Source organism: Cyprinus carpio, chromosome A15 (genome assembly GCF_018340385.1).
Source record: "Cyprinus carpio isolate SPL01 chromosome A15, ASM1834038v1, whole genome shotgun sequence".
In the NCBI taxonomy this organism is placed as follows: Eukaryota; Metazoa; Chordata; class Actinopteri; order Cypriniformes; family Cyprinidae; genus Cyprinus; species Cyprinus carpio.
This window is the reverse complement of record NC_056586.1, coordinates 28,631,940-28,647,311: the sequence shown is the minus strand read 5'-3', so window position 1 is coordinate 28,647,311 and position 15,372 is coordinate 28,631,940.

Below are 15,372 nucleotides of genomic sequence, written 5' to 3'. Positions count from 1 at the left end.
TTTTTTTCTTCTTTTTTTTAAACCAAAGCTTTGGTAGCACATAAAAAGACAAACTGGACCTATAAGATTCATGCGATTTAACTTTCCACATAAAAAGCTGTCTATCTCCATTAAAACAGAGCCAGATTTAAGCCTCACACAGAATACTCCAGCTTGTAGTATCTATCTAAGTTGGGACTGGGGGGCATCTGGAACTCATTGGAGGAGATCTCCCTTGCCCTCCACTCGCAGCTTCCCACTGTCGTCCCTAAATCCCGTCTGAGAGCCTCCTTGGCAAGGCAACTCTCTGACCCAGCAGCTCAAGTCACTCCTTCTTGTAAAACGTTGGAATCGGCTTTTCGAAGGAGCACTCAGAAGCACACTTTAAATACTTTGAGGAGATTTAATATCAAGTCCATTATGGCCTTTCTGGAGCCCAGTAAATAGTCAATTAGTGGATAATTCTGATTTGATCCACATGCGGCCGGATCTGCTGGGGCGACTGGACAGCTTTGCATTTACCGGGCCCCGCCAACACTCTCAAGATAAAAAAGGGGGGAGGGGCACCCCATGTAGCCCTTTTTGTGCCTCACCTGCCCATTGCAACTGGCATAAATGCTGTCAAGTCTAACGCTAAGTCGCTTTTTACACTTTCAGTGACTTTGGAAAAAAAACAAAGTCATAATCCCTCAAGCTGCAGTTGTCTGTGGTCTTGCTGCACTGGAAATGAGGGGGATTGACTGATCTTAGATGAGAGGGTGGGCTTCAGGAAGAGGGCCAAATTGGGAGATTCAGAGGTCCAACTCAAGGCGGTATCCCTTGATCAAAAAAGGTACATCTGGTCGACTCCAATAAAACATAAACCCCACTGTAGAAAATTGGGGTCCAACATTACTGAGTGGCTTTGGATAAAAGGACCAATAAAAATTAATAATTGTATTATATACATGCTGCGGATTAGAGTTTGCTAAAGAAATGGTGGATGGATTAATTTTTTATCCAACGGATTATATAAAGGCCTGTGAGGTTGATATATAGTGTGTTGTGATGGCAGAAGAACACAAGCAACAAATAAGCTCAAATTTGAGGCAAATGTTTTATAAAAGGATACTTAACCAATCACAACAAAGCTTCTCAAAGTAAACAATGCTGATCTGTATCCAAATACATACTTCACTGGAATATGAACATTTTCAAAAAAAAAAAAAAAAAAAACGGATATGATTATAAAAACTGTTGTGGTTGGATTTGAGGAATACACATGCATAGTCTTCACATTACCTCATTGTTGCATTACATTTGCTGGCCAACTAATGGCTTAGCATGTGAACCTGTGCATGTGTAGTCAAGAAAAGAGCAGGTTCTGGATGGCAAGTTAGTAGATGCAAAGTGTGATACTCCTTTGAGCACTTCAATACTCCACCTCTGCGCTCTCAACAGAGTTTCTGTTGGGTCTAGAGAGCCAATCAGCTTTTAAAACACCAAGGGCCAATCTGAACACGGCATCCTGCAGTGTGTGAACAGGGCCAAAAGGAAATGCAGGAAGTGTTGCACCGAATAAACCAACCAGCAAAAGGGTTCTTGCAGCATACACATGCCTTATTAAGCGACCAATCAATGATTAAAGTAACCGAGTCTGCTTAGCTCTGTATTTTATGAGTGGTAAAGCAACTGTACAGGTCAAAGGAACGAGATCAGATTCCTTAGTCACATTACCAGGCAAATAATTAGGCATTGACTGTTTTGAGAACAAGATGCAGCATTTGGTCTTGAGGGAACCTCCTCAAATACACAGAATCTTAGTGACGAAAATGAGTTTACAACAATGGACTCCTTCCTTCCTCAGGTCCAAGTCTTCGACTCCCACATCAGCACTCCTTTAAAGGCATTAGTCATTTAAGGAAGTGGAAAACCAATCTGTTTAAGCTTGAGACACTGTTTATGCTTACATCACTTGTACCAGTTCTGTTACTACAGCACATATTCCGTTTATTTGACCAAAATAACAAATGAATGAAGTCAAGACTTGACAGAAAATACTTAACAGGGGCTGTCTGGAGTGGATAGTATTTTGGTTTAACAAACAGGGACAGGTCTATTCAAATAGGCAAGGCATTGCGTATGAGGAAAGGAGAATGCCTGCCAACCATTTTCAACCATCTAGAGTACCAATCCCCTCTACTGGCTGAACACGGTTACTGCAAAGCCATGGAGGTGTTGGACAAATAAGGTTGTAATTTAATGACATGGTTTCTGTGGCAAGTTATTGGTTATCCATATTAACTGAAACAGACAAAAGAACAACATTGTAAGTGCAAATGTAAGGTTATGTTTAAATGGTTAGTTCACCCAAAAATGAAAATTTACGTATCCTCACATCACTATATATATATATATATATATATATATATATATATATATATATATATAAAATAAAGGTAAATGTAAATGGGGTCCAATGTTGGTTTGGGTCCCCCTAACTACACTGTATGGACAAAAACATTCAAACATTCTTAAGAATATTTATTTTGTGTTTTGCAGAAGAAATTAAGTCATTCAGGTTTGGAACGACATGACCTGTGAGAGAAAATCTTGGGATTAGCCTGGAAAAAGCAACTGCACAGCCGCTGGCTAATTCATTTGCCCTCTTAAAAATCCCAGTTGAGATTCTCTGCCTCCCGAGACCTCACCTTCAGCTCATGCCTGTGCACAGATCAAGTGGTCAGTTTTACAAATACAGCTTATGGAAGATCAGGCCACCAGAGACAGACAGAGCAGGCAGAGGGGATAAGACCATCGAAAAGTGATTACCTGGCTAAAGGAGGAGCAAAATACAACCTTGTTTGTCATTTTGCATGCTTTGCCAAGCAAAGCCTGTAATGCTAATTAGTCAGATCCATCGGGCAAATAAAAATAAAACGGATTGGATTCGTGAGTCATCTTCCATGGCCACCTGTGGGCTTACTGGAAAACTCACAGGTTCAAGTTAGCAGTGTATGCAATCAGCTTTATCACCGAATACGACACGTTAAAGGAATGAGGGCAATGTTGCGGAATCTACAGTAAGTACATTGAGATGGACCAGAAGAAAATCAAGCACTTTTCTCACAATACATAAAGTAGCTAACTGTGTTTATAAAAACTGCTTTAGCACAAAATTCAGCAGAAAACTGCATATTAGATTCTTTTTTGCTTTGAAAAACAACATGGAAAAGTGATTTCTCCATGTACAAAAGAATCTCCGATATATGTATATAAACAATTGGAAGATAGAACCTGGAGACAGAATTAAGAATATGAGTTTAGCACAAACAAATTTTGAATTTGACAAAGGACAAATGGACTTTCCAGGGGCCTCTGGCCAAAAGCGATGCCAACTTGTGGTGCTGTAAGTGCCCTAAGCCTGAGATGGAAGGCAAACTAGAGGATTAGGGTCCTCAGTTAAGGCTCAGAGAGTCTGATCCTCAGAAACAGGTGATCCTTGGTGGCTTACATAAAGCTGTCCTGAGCTGATATGGCACCTTGGTCAGAGCAGGTATCTACTGCTTCATGTTGACAAGCTGAATGAAAAAGTTGGTCTGTTTAGTGGCTATACAGGAAAATGACATGCTTTAAAATGTCACGGGATACATTCTTTTTCTATATCATACAAACTCTTTGAAGTGAACTTAATGAAGTTAAATCAGTAATACTTAGTCAGTATTTACCTATTTCTCAAAGCCACTGGTTTCTGAGCATTCATTGCCATTGAAGTTGAAAATCAAACCTGAATCTTAGCTGGGGATTTTCTGCTTTGTCTTGTGTAGGTGATCTTTCATGCCATCCAGTTTGTTTTGACTCCCTCCAGAGGTAATGAGGGTAAACAAGTTAAGATTACATGTATACCGGTAAGATTCAGATGATAAGGGAAGCACACTGTATTACATTCAAATCAATGTTTCTACCTTAATGAGCAGCCAAGCAAAAAAGATAAAGTGGCAATTCACACAGACGTCTGCATTCAGGCTTGGAATGAAGGACGATACACCTTTTACCTGTCGTGTTTGGACACCACTGAAACACTGCAGGAATGGTGGGTATGCGAAGAACGCATGAAAGGTCACAAGATTAGTGACAGGTCGTGCTGTCATTGTCATGATCAGTGCCAGTGAACACATTATCTTTTTCATACCCTTATGTGTTTCAATAGGTCTCATTTTCAGTACTTTGGGTGAAGGGACTTAGCAGAAGGGATGCCGAGGTTAGATTGCTCTGAATGAGTTTGAAAAGCCCTGAGAAAGCAAAAGAATGTAGCTTCTGTCACAAATGAGTGTTTACTTCAAGTGTTATTCAGGTCAAAACAAAAGGTAAAAAAACAAACAACAAAAGAAAGAGCTACTGTAGCAAGAAGGGCTTTCTTATATGAGCTGCTTCAGTTGCCCAGATCTCTCCTAAAATTTTACACATCAAATGAGCAAAATTATAGTTCAATGTATAAATCCAGGTTTCTCACTGACTGATATTTTCAGTATTAGGCAGCTTCTTAGTATATATTTTTTTAAACTTATCAAAATGGCATCAGTAGAATGGAAATAAGATTTCCTTTTTACCAAAGATTGATTCTTATCTGTAAATCTTGCAGACAGAACCAGTAAAACAATTTTTCCATCACCATCCTTTCACACGAAATGCAAATCATCAAATGGTAAAAACAGCAAAATACGGTAACTCTTAGGACTCTTTAGAAGTGTAAAACATTTCAGATGGCTGTACAAAAAGGCAAATATGCTGCAGGCAGTTGAATCAGCACTGAGAATGAGATGCCAATTTACAGATTGTTCTCTGATGTCACAGATACAAAAACTGTCTGCCACCCAAGACAGCAAAGTTGATTACTCAAAAAGACAGTCTGGATTCTAATGTTTCTGCAGCTGTTAGCTTTTCTTAGATGTTCTGTATGTTCAAAACCATGTCAAAAACAATGAGACAAGAATCAAAAATGTATTTGTACTCAGGCAGTAGAGATTTAGTAGAGACTTCTAAGTAAGCGTGTCATTCTAAATTAAAATGTGAGGGGAATTTTGGACTGATATACAAGTTATATATAGATTATTCAATTTATTAAAAAAAATATGTTCTTTATCTAAAATATAAAAATAGTATAACTGATACAACTAAAATAGATTCAATGTTATTTAAAACTAAAATGAATAAAACATATAACTATGCCCATATAGTATGGTACCACCTCTAGTCAACTAAGACTGATAAAAACAATTAAACTTCCACTGGATGTTGATACGTCCACACATTTATGCTTCAATATCTTATAGAAAATCTAACCTTTTGACAGGCTAAACAAAGCATGAAAACACATTCCTTTCTACAGAAGAATGCTACTTTAGTAGTGAAATCAGCCATGACACTTTCTGCTGAAAGTGAACTTCAACGTGTCCATTTCTTTTTGTCATTGACATGGCATAAGGCACACCATTTAAGCTAAATAAATAGCATTATGTCAATCACTTGCATAAACCAATGACAAAGAAATCCAATTACACAACCTCTTCACCTTTAATTAACAAAAAAATTAAGGACAAAGGAAATGAGACCCACTCAGGTCAGGCTAAAAACACTAGACAGTCAGAGTGACAGCGAGCAAACAGGGACACATACAGTATAATACCTCTCTACTTGGTCTTTTGTTTCCCACTTTACTTGTTAATCTGCTGGTTTAGACAAAGCAGTCTGATATTTCTCTTCCTCTTTTCACAATTAGGCACTGTTTCCCAACTAACATGGGAAACACTCTCACATGCTGTATACATGCTCATCTATATCAGACTGTCAATTCTGACAAGTCATATTCTCAGTGACTTTTGTATGTGGTTCAGATCTTTATCTTGTCATCTTCCACACCAAATCCACCAATGAAAGGCACGTCAAGACAGGTGCATCATGGTTTGGAATCTGACACTGATGGATATCGAGAATGACTGAGAATGTGACACCTGATATAAGACCAAAACAAGGGCGGAGCTGACTGTGGTTGATTTGTTGCATTAAAATATACATGATACACAATCAGTGGTGATGAATATATCAGAATCTTGGCATATTAGCCCATACCACATGACTAAACATTTGGCTATTCTTTTCCTCTTTAAACAGCATTGCTAACAATGCACAGTGGTTAGTTGATACCTTTTGCTTATTTGCATGGGCATGGCTGTTTCCATCTGTCTAAAAAAAGGGGAAAATAGCACCCATAAACCACAGGGAGAATTAGTCAGTTAGAATTCCTGCCTTCGAAAACAAGAATCAAGGTTCACTAAAAAATTAGGGGTCATTAAAGTCTAATACAGCAGTTTAATAATTAAACCACCATGAGCAACATCCCAGTTACTATGAAACACCATGAACATTGCTGGGACAAAAAGATATCTGAGCAGAAAAGAATCAAACTTTATCAAGTAAAACAATGTTTAAAACACTAATTCTTTTGTATAAAGCTCCAGTGCAAAGGTGCGAAAGAAAACAAATGCATCACTTGCTTTTTTAGGTCACGTTCTCTAGGCCAGTATGATTCGTTTATAAATTAGCTAAAGGGCAGGAGGAGTCGGGTAAGTTGCTCTATCCCCCAACTGACACAACAGCTTGTCTCTTTCAATTCTTCATTTTCATCCGGATTGAACCAGCAAACATCCTTGTGTCACAAGAGTGGACTAGCGCCGGGTGTCTAAAGTGCAGGCTTAGTTGACATCCTGTCAGTGTACTAAACATGCATGACAAACAATCTGTTTATGCACAAAGATGATTGAAAAAGCATGTTGTGAGCTCAAAGCACACACAAATCTATAAATAATAAACCCATCAGTGGTCAGCTTTAGCTTGTTGAAGCTGTTAGCTTGAGAACAAGGTGTACGCAGGTTAGTTTTTACCAAAAATGCATGCATGAACCAGAAATATTCCAGTAAAAACAATCATTTATAAGTAAAAGCATCATGTAAGCTGTTGAAAATGGATGAATGACACCAAGATAATATAAACATTTAGTCCCTCTTCGTGAGAAAAAAGTATTAATAGTATTGATACTGACAGGTGACAGTCTTTGCTATGAATAATTTATTCATATTTATCTTGTGCTTAACAGTAAGAAGAAAATATTGACACAAAATAAACTATTTATTAATGGTGTTGATCTAAATCAATTAAACATTGACCCGGAGAACACTTTTGGTGAAGCTTGAAAAAATGTGACTAGATATAAACTTGGTGAAGCCTGTAGGAACACACATCTCTAGCCTCTCCCCAAACTCACGGCTACGTTCACTTATCCGTGCTCCCCACCCTTGTTTGCTCTTTGGATTACTCTCATAGCTTCTGCCCCTATTGGTCTTTGTGTTGTGTGTTTGTGTATGAGCTATGAGCACAAGAGTGAGAGAGCACACAACTTTTTTGTTCAAGTGACAGCATGTGTGAGAAGGAGAATCCTTAGGCTTTCAATGTTATTTAGCAGTAACACCCTTACTGCCATTAGCAATCTGATTGCTAATATAAAACATCACTCTAAACCTTGTGTTTTAAAGGGGCTCAACTGTTAGTTGGGTAAATATTGACTGTCAGCAATTAAATTTGTGTTAATGAGCAAGATTAAGCGGAGCTATCAAGCCAGAGGCTATTGTGTATAGCGCAACAGAGGAGGAGACATCCATGACATAGAATTGCGTGACTAAAAATCATTTTTATTCCTTTGTCATCAGAAAAACAATAACTGTTTGCCGTTGAAAATCAAAGACGAGCAAACATACCTTACCGTGTGAAGGGAACATTGCTCCTGATCTCACCTCTGCTGTCACTAATAAACATACTGGGATGTTGAGGCTCAATTTTATTTCCCTTAAACTTACAGAGTTGTAAAATGTTTTTAATTTTACAGAAAAAAAGATGCTACAGTAAAAGTGCGACAATAACAGCTACAGATAAAATTGCAACCTTGCCATACACAATGAAATAATATATTGTAAAGTTTTAACATTGTCTTACAGTTTTATAGCAAAATATGTATGAAGTATGAATTACTATAAATCTATAATATTTTACAGGAAAACATTGTAAAATACACCTATTAGGTGCTTTCTTCAGTTACTCCTTTATGTAACCATAGCTTTGTTTAAATTAGTTTTATTCCAGAAATTTTTGTAATCAATTATTCATATTTAGGTATTTTGGGTGTAAAATGTAACAAAACACCCAAATGTACATAAATGATTATAAAATTGCATAAAATACAAGTTCAATACACTGTAAAATATCCAGTAAAATTCACAGTTAAAAAAATTATTATAATATTATATTATTATTGTCTGATATACTGTAATATAAATGTATTTCTGTAAGAAACTTGTATTTTCTGCACTAGAAAACACCAGGAGATGAATTTGGGCTTAAAAAATTTGGGCCGGTCTAGACATGGGCACTGAAGGATCAGTGTGTGCAGTCAAGAAAATGTTAGCTAACACTTATGAAACAACAAGTCAAGTCCCCCTGAGAAACCATGTTGTTTTAGACACTCAATTAGTTTTGGGGGGTCAGCAATGTGTGCTTTCTTTTCATTTTCTTTCACTCTCCAGCAGGACATCCTCATAATCTTTCCTTACACACTTTAAAACTCCAAAATCCTCCCAAGTACACCAGAACAATAGCTTGCCTCGGAACACAAAGCATTTTTGGTGAAAACTGCTAGGAAAGACAAATGATTTGCCTGATACAAAAGAGAGAGATATTTGCTTGTGTTTGCATTGCTGATTGGTGGAGGCTTCCAGGAGTTTGAACAGCCGGAACTCTATGAGATGAGACTCAGAAACAGATGTCCTCACACAATTTGCGAAGAAAATAGGCAAACTTAAATATCGTCCACTTAACGATAAGTAAATCTTCGCATGACTCTCCCAAATCGCAAAGAGGAGAGTCCATCCATTTGAATAAGCATAAAGAGGTGTACAGAAGTGTAAGCAGACAGTGCCCCCTGTCTGCAAACAAAAGAGATGTAAAATAATGGTGGGAAGGCGTTTACTGATGGGGAAAAGAATGACAGGGTGAAGTGAGCATGTCGGTGACACCTTGGCGCTCCCAAAGAGGAGGGTAATTAGAAATGGCGCAACGATCAAATCGGCAAACTCAGAGATGCACTGTCCCTCCTCCCTCCTCCACATGACTGGAGAAGCACGACGGGAGCTGAAGCCTCACAGGCAAAAAGTGGGTCACGAATGAAAGCCAATTAACAGACAATAATGGCACATTCAAATAAAGCACCCTAAAAATGAGGTTAATGGTTATATCTGGGTCATATGACTCCACAACAATACTGATGTAGCTCTAAAGCTAAGTTTCCATCTGAACGTGACAGGGTTAACAGCTTCAGCCATATCTGTTTATCTTGCGTACCTCCCAGTGCACTGGGAGTGTGTGCTACGTTCACACAGCTGGTGGAGACACCTCTAAAGCTCTCTTTGTTTCTCTGTCAATAATCCTGTTTGCCTTCTCATTATCCCAAGCTTTAACGCCTCCATCTCACTCCTAATTCTGCAAACGGCCTTCACAAAGACATACGGCTCAACGGCGCTGCAGGATATGTGTATGGCAATTATCAACATGCTCTTGTTTCTAATGGCAATTCCTTGTCTCTTCTGGCCTTCTGCCTAGAAGCATAAGAGCAAACATTAACACATAAGAAAAGCAGAAGAGAGGATTGTGAGGGCTTCATCACATGATGACAGAATTGTTGTCACATGACCCCTCTTGGGGCTTTAGGAGAGGTTGGTTCTCCAGCCAGTCCAAGCACGTGCCCTCTGAGGTCGTACACAGCAAAGTCCTGCTTTTCATAACACACCAGCAGCACACAGCCAGTGAGCTGCTAAGAGGAGTTCAAAGGTTCATGGGTGTGCGGTTGACATCGCAGCTTCAATCGATGACCACGTTTGAGATGACTGAGCAGAAAAGTAGTCAATAAATGCCAGTTGTGCAGAAGCATATTTGTTCATATTTGTGTCAAGCAGAGACAGTTGTGCACCTTTGTTGTGACATGTACATAGTTAAAATCCTGCTACAGTCAAAGATGTCATCGGCTTTCCAAATGACTATGAAAGGGAGGATATAGATATTGTAAGACAATGTGCATAAGCCACACTATGCTGGCAAAACAATCCTGTGGAGCATACTGCCATCTACTGGCATTCAATGAATGAATGAATGAATGAATGAATGTCCTAATAACCAGTACAAATAGGTAATGAATATAAACTTTAATTTATATAAATAAATATTTAAAATAATTCCACAAAATGATCTACATACACATATCTATAGATATAAACACACATACATGTATATTATAAACAGTTCAAACAGGTAACTAAGTTTTTTTTTTTAAGAAATTAATACTTTTATTGAGAAAGGATGCATCAAAGTGACACTGCAGGTATTTATTATTTTACAAAAGATTTCTGAACTATCTATTTATCAAAGGATTTAACAAAACCCCCTCTTTATTCAGTTGTCATAAAAATAGCATTAGAATGATTTGAAGGATCAATCATGTGATGCTGAAGACTGGAGTAACGGCCGCTGAAAACTCAGCTTTGCCATCACAGGAGTAAATTACATTTAAAAAATATTAAAACAAAAAACAGTTATTTTAATTTTGTAATATTTTACACTTTTACTGTTTTTTTATTGTAATTTTAATTACTGTAAATAAAGGCAATCTTGGTAAGCATAAGAGACTTTCAAAAACATTTAAAAAATCTTACAGACGCCTATTTACAATATAATTGTAGATATAAATGTATACAATAGCTGTAAATCTATATAAATGTCTTTCATATTAACACTCTCATAAAAAAAAGCAAACAAACTGAGTGGTTTGGTTTTCAGCAAACAAAAAAGAAAAACCAAAAAAAAAAGAAGAGGGAGATGCTGAGTATTAGAGCGCTTCAATTTCAATAAACAACTGAAGACAAAGCTTATCACTGCACTTTCCTGTGCTCTCAAAAACAATGCTTTGTTGGGTGTGATTGCAAAGTCAAAGAGAAAGCAAATACAGGTCGTAGTGCGAATAGACGGCCACAATACATCAGAGCAGCGCTTTAATGTAACACCTGCTGTCCAGGCCTGCAAGTCATTGTGCCCCTAACAAGGCACTCAGGGGCATAAAAGTGCAGTGCTCCCTGGTCGCTTTTGTGGCCAGCTATGACCGTGTTTGCTTTTAAGGTGTTCTCCTGGTGCGACAGCGATGCTCTCATTGTGTGAAAGCCCATGGGCTTTGTGCGCTGACATGCAGAGGAAGGGAGGGGATCTGCAGATGCGTGAGTGTGTCTGGACCTCGGCCAGTGGAGCTTCTCAACAGCAAGAGGCACCTGTGCTGACACCTCCCCTTGTTATTTTACATAAGTAATCCCTCGCTTGCTAAAGCACACAAACTTCTAAACACAGATCCTTGCAACGCAAAAGTGTCTTTCATCTTTTTTGGAAAATGACAACACTGACTTGTTCAGTTTCTAAGGTATCACCTCTGTTGTTGTTGCGAACATTCTGGCTTGGGGCTGTTCTGACACCATTTTGTTTTTTTGGGTGTGATTCCTGGTACTAAAACAAATCCTGTGGGTTTGATCCTTGCAACAAACTTAAAATCAAACGAACACACAAACTAAGAGAATTACAAACAAACAAAAATAATTCATAAATTAACATTAGCCTAGATTAATAAATGCTATAAAAAGATTTCTCACACACTTAATGAATTAATCAATGTTAATGAATTTAATTCTTTTGCACAATGTTATTCAGACTAAGATAATGCCAAAATTTATTGCAGCAGAAACTTGGAGAAGCATGAAAAAAGAAAAAAAATCTCAAGGCATGGTTCAGTGAAGTTGTATAGATATGTCAACTAACTGCTCAGGAATAAAAAAGCACTTTAAAATTCACGCTGAAAGCCATTCTTTACACAGCCGCGCTTCCGATGACAATTCATTAGTTCTTCATAATTCATTCCATCTTTGTTGTACTAAATCTTTTGAATCCCTTGAGACATTTGGCACCGTTGGCTTGTGTCCACATGCTAAACTTCCACCTCTGAAAGGCCATAAACCGGTTTCATCAGTTTGAAAATGAACACTACTGATCTTGGGTTGCACTGAGCTGGATTAAATGCAACAGGAATAAAAGTGCTGAAAAGAGGCTAAATAAACGTGCCTTTCTCATGATGCTTGTGCACTGTGTAATGATGAGTCAGGGCAAGTGTTGAGTGTTGGGAAAGTGTGCATGCATAATTCACCCAACCTCTGTCTCTTACACAGTCTGTCTGTCAGCACACTGAGTGCCTCTGCTGTTCGGCTGCCACATTGAAAGGCCTCTGAAGTCGCCTCTCGACACAGAGGCACGAATGGAAAGGGTGCGTCTTAGTATGTGTGTCTGTATGAATCCAGCATCGGAGCTGTCTCTGCCTGCACATTAAGGCAGATGTCTGTGAGCAGAGTTCATTTGCTTAAACAAACCGCCGTGGCACTCCACATGTGGCCCCCATTCATTAGCGTGGCACTTGAAGCCGTGCGTGTTTTGACAAACTGTCTCAGAGCTTCCAATATTTACACAACCACAGACCACCTACATTCTAGTGAGGCACACAGGCGTGCATACACACTTCTAAAGCATTCAATTTTCACTTAGGTTTCCTTCACTCATTTGCAAGCTCTGACACTTAACAAGAGAGAGGAGGAGCCAGGCATTCTCTCACAGCGTGGAGATTTTTTTCCACACAAACCTCTACAAACAGATGTAGCATCCATCATTCTGGGGGCTGGCAGCTGGATTTAACAGTAGACGATTGATTGGTTTCTCTGATGAAATCGCTATCGACTTGTTAAGAACATGCTTACTGTTTACTTAGTAATGGTGCTCTAGCACATTGCATATGACAGAATAAAAACACCTTGCATATGTGGACACCATTACTTTAAACTTATCTTATAATTATACTAGTGTTCTTTGTTAATCCATGTTTGTTTATAATACACCCCTTGAAACATTAAAAATGAATTCCTATAGAAATTAACATTAACCAAGATAATACATAACAAATGCAATTGAGAACCACTGTACTAAACTAATTAGTAACTTAAATCAGTATCACATAAGATCTAATTTTTTTGTTGGTAAACAAACACAAAAAGGGAGAACACAAAGTAATTATTATATTATCTGTGAATGTTGCATGTGCATAAAGCCATTTGGTAGTTAAACTAGAAATTCTCAGAAATTTCGAAATATACACTGAGAGGTGTGATTGTCTCACTGCACTCCAGAACCATACAGAACAGTACACATCCATGACTTACACTGAAAAAATGCCAGCAAACCTGAACTGCCATACAAACAAGACAAAGGATCAGTATCTTTTTTTTTTTTTTAACATAGTTTAAACAAAGATAAATATCCCCACACGCAGGGATAATGCAGGAAAAAACTGGACCTATTAAATGTATGACTTGCAGCACTATCAGACAAAATAGCTTGTCTGCAGCATTTAGATGGCAGCAAATCACTAACAGCATGGAACATCTACCAACAAGCCCCATAGTCGCTGATTTACCTCACATTAAGCCCTTCAACATTCTTTGGTGAGCAGGAGACAGACCCTCAAGAACATGGTTATTTAGCACTCTGGGCAGGAAGGAGTACTTTCTCCTCCAATAGGAGCCAGCGCTGGGGCTTATAGCATGGCATGAAGTGCACCAAGGCTCATAGCTCAGGTAATCCCCGCTATGATCAGCATCGAGGAGACAGTTTTCCCAGAGAAGTGAACTTCACAAGACTTCAACCCAGCCTACAGTGAAATCAAAAACACATGGTGGAATCATACAACTTTATAGGCCTAGCTCACAAAACAAGGGGAATGTTAGGTAATATATGAGCAGTCTAGAAATACCACGGCAGAATAAGACATTGATAGGCTCTTATCCATTGTCTGGCTGATTTACTGTTATCTGTGGCTCTGTACCAGACAATACTTTTACCTGAATCACACAGAAAGAATTCAAATAAGTCTCTGATCAGTCTAAGCAATGGTGTGTCGGAATATTGGAAACAGTTAGATCCAAAGGGGTTTAAAACAAGGTAACTAGAGATGAAATAAAAGCAAAAGATCAAAAACATACTGTAACTCTGAAACCCTGACAGGCTGGAGTTTGGATAGTGTTTGGATAAATTCCCCCTTAAAGACAGAAGACGGCTGCCTTGTTCAAGGTCCATCAGCATCTCTATTAAAAAGTCAATTTTTTTGATTCACTGATGTGTCTCAACTGCAATTTTTAACTGTATTAATTAAACAACACAATTTCTCTCATAATTAAGAAATCAATTTCCTACAAAATGGAAAGGACGATAAAGATTTACCAAATCAGTTTTAAGTGTTTGATTGATTAAACTGATGGCCACTCAAGTACTTAAAACTACATGAAAAAAAAAAAAAAAAAAAAAAAACATTTGTCAGTGGCTAAATCTTCAGATACACTTACTGTATAACCACTTAGTACATGAATATGGAATTAAGCTTCAAGGATTCAAAGCGTTTATTGTCATATGCCCGGTGAGGAAAACAAGTTTCCCTAAGCAATGAAATTCTTACTTTGCTGTCCACAATGAATGCCAACGAGTGCAAAACTATACACACATACACAAACTATACACTCATGACTATACGCACATACACACATACAAATGTAATAAACATAATTATATAGACTTATAGGAATATAAATAGCAATAGGAAGATAGGAATATAGACTATATATCTATATATGCGAATGTACAGTATTAACATATGTGCAAAAAAACAATAGTGCGGTAACATGCAAATTGAGTGCAACTACATGATAACAATAGCAGCAGTAACAGTAACAGATGTGCAAACTGAGATGAGGCTACATGAGTAATAGTAACAAATATGCCATGGTAGTAATAGCAGCAATAACATTACAAATGTGCAAATGAGATGAAAAAATTTGGACCGACTGTTCTCTGAGATACATAAGTCCACTAGCTTGCTACCTGTTTAAGAGTCTAATAGCCGAGGGGAAAAGGAGCTCCTTTATCTGGAAGTCCTGCAATTCACACTCCTATACCTCCGTCTTGAGAGTGTGAATAGTCTGTGTTAGGGGAGAGTGGGGTCTTTAATGATGGAGGCAGCTCTTATGTGGACTCTGCAGGGGTAAATGGCCTGCAGAGAGGGCAGTGGAGTTCTGATGATCTTCTCAGCAGTCGTATGCGGTCCCTTACAGTAATGTTACCATACCACGCAGTGATGCAGCTGGTCAAGACGCTCTCAACTACACAGCTATAGTTGTTGTTAAGGAT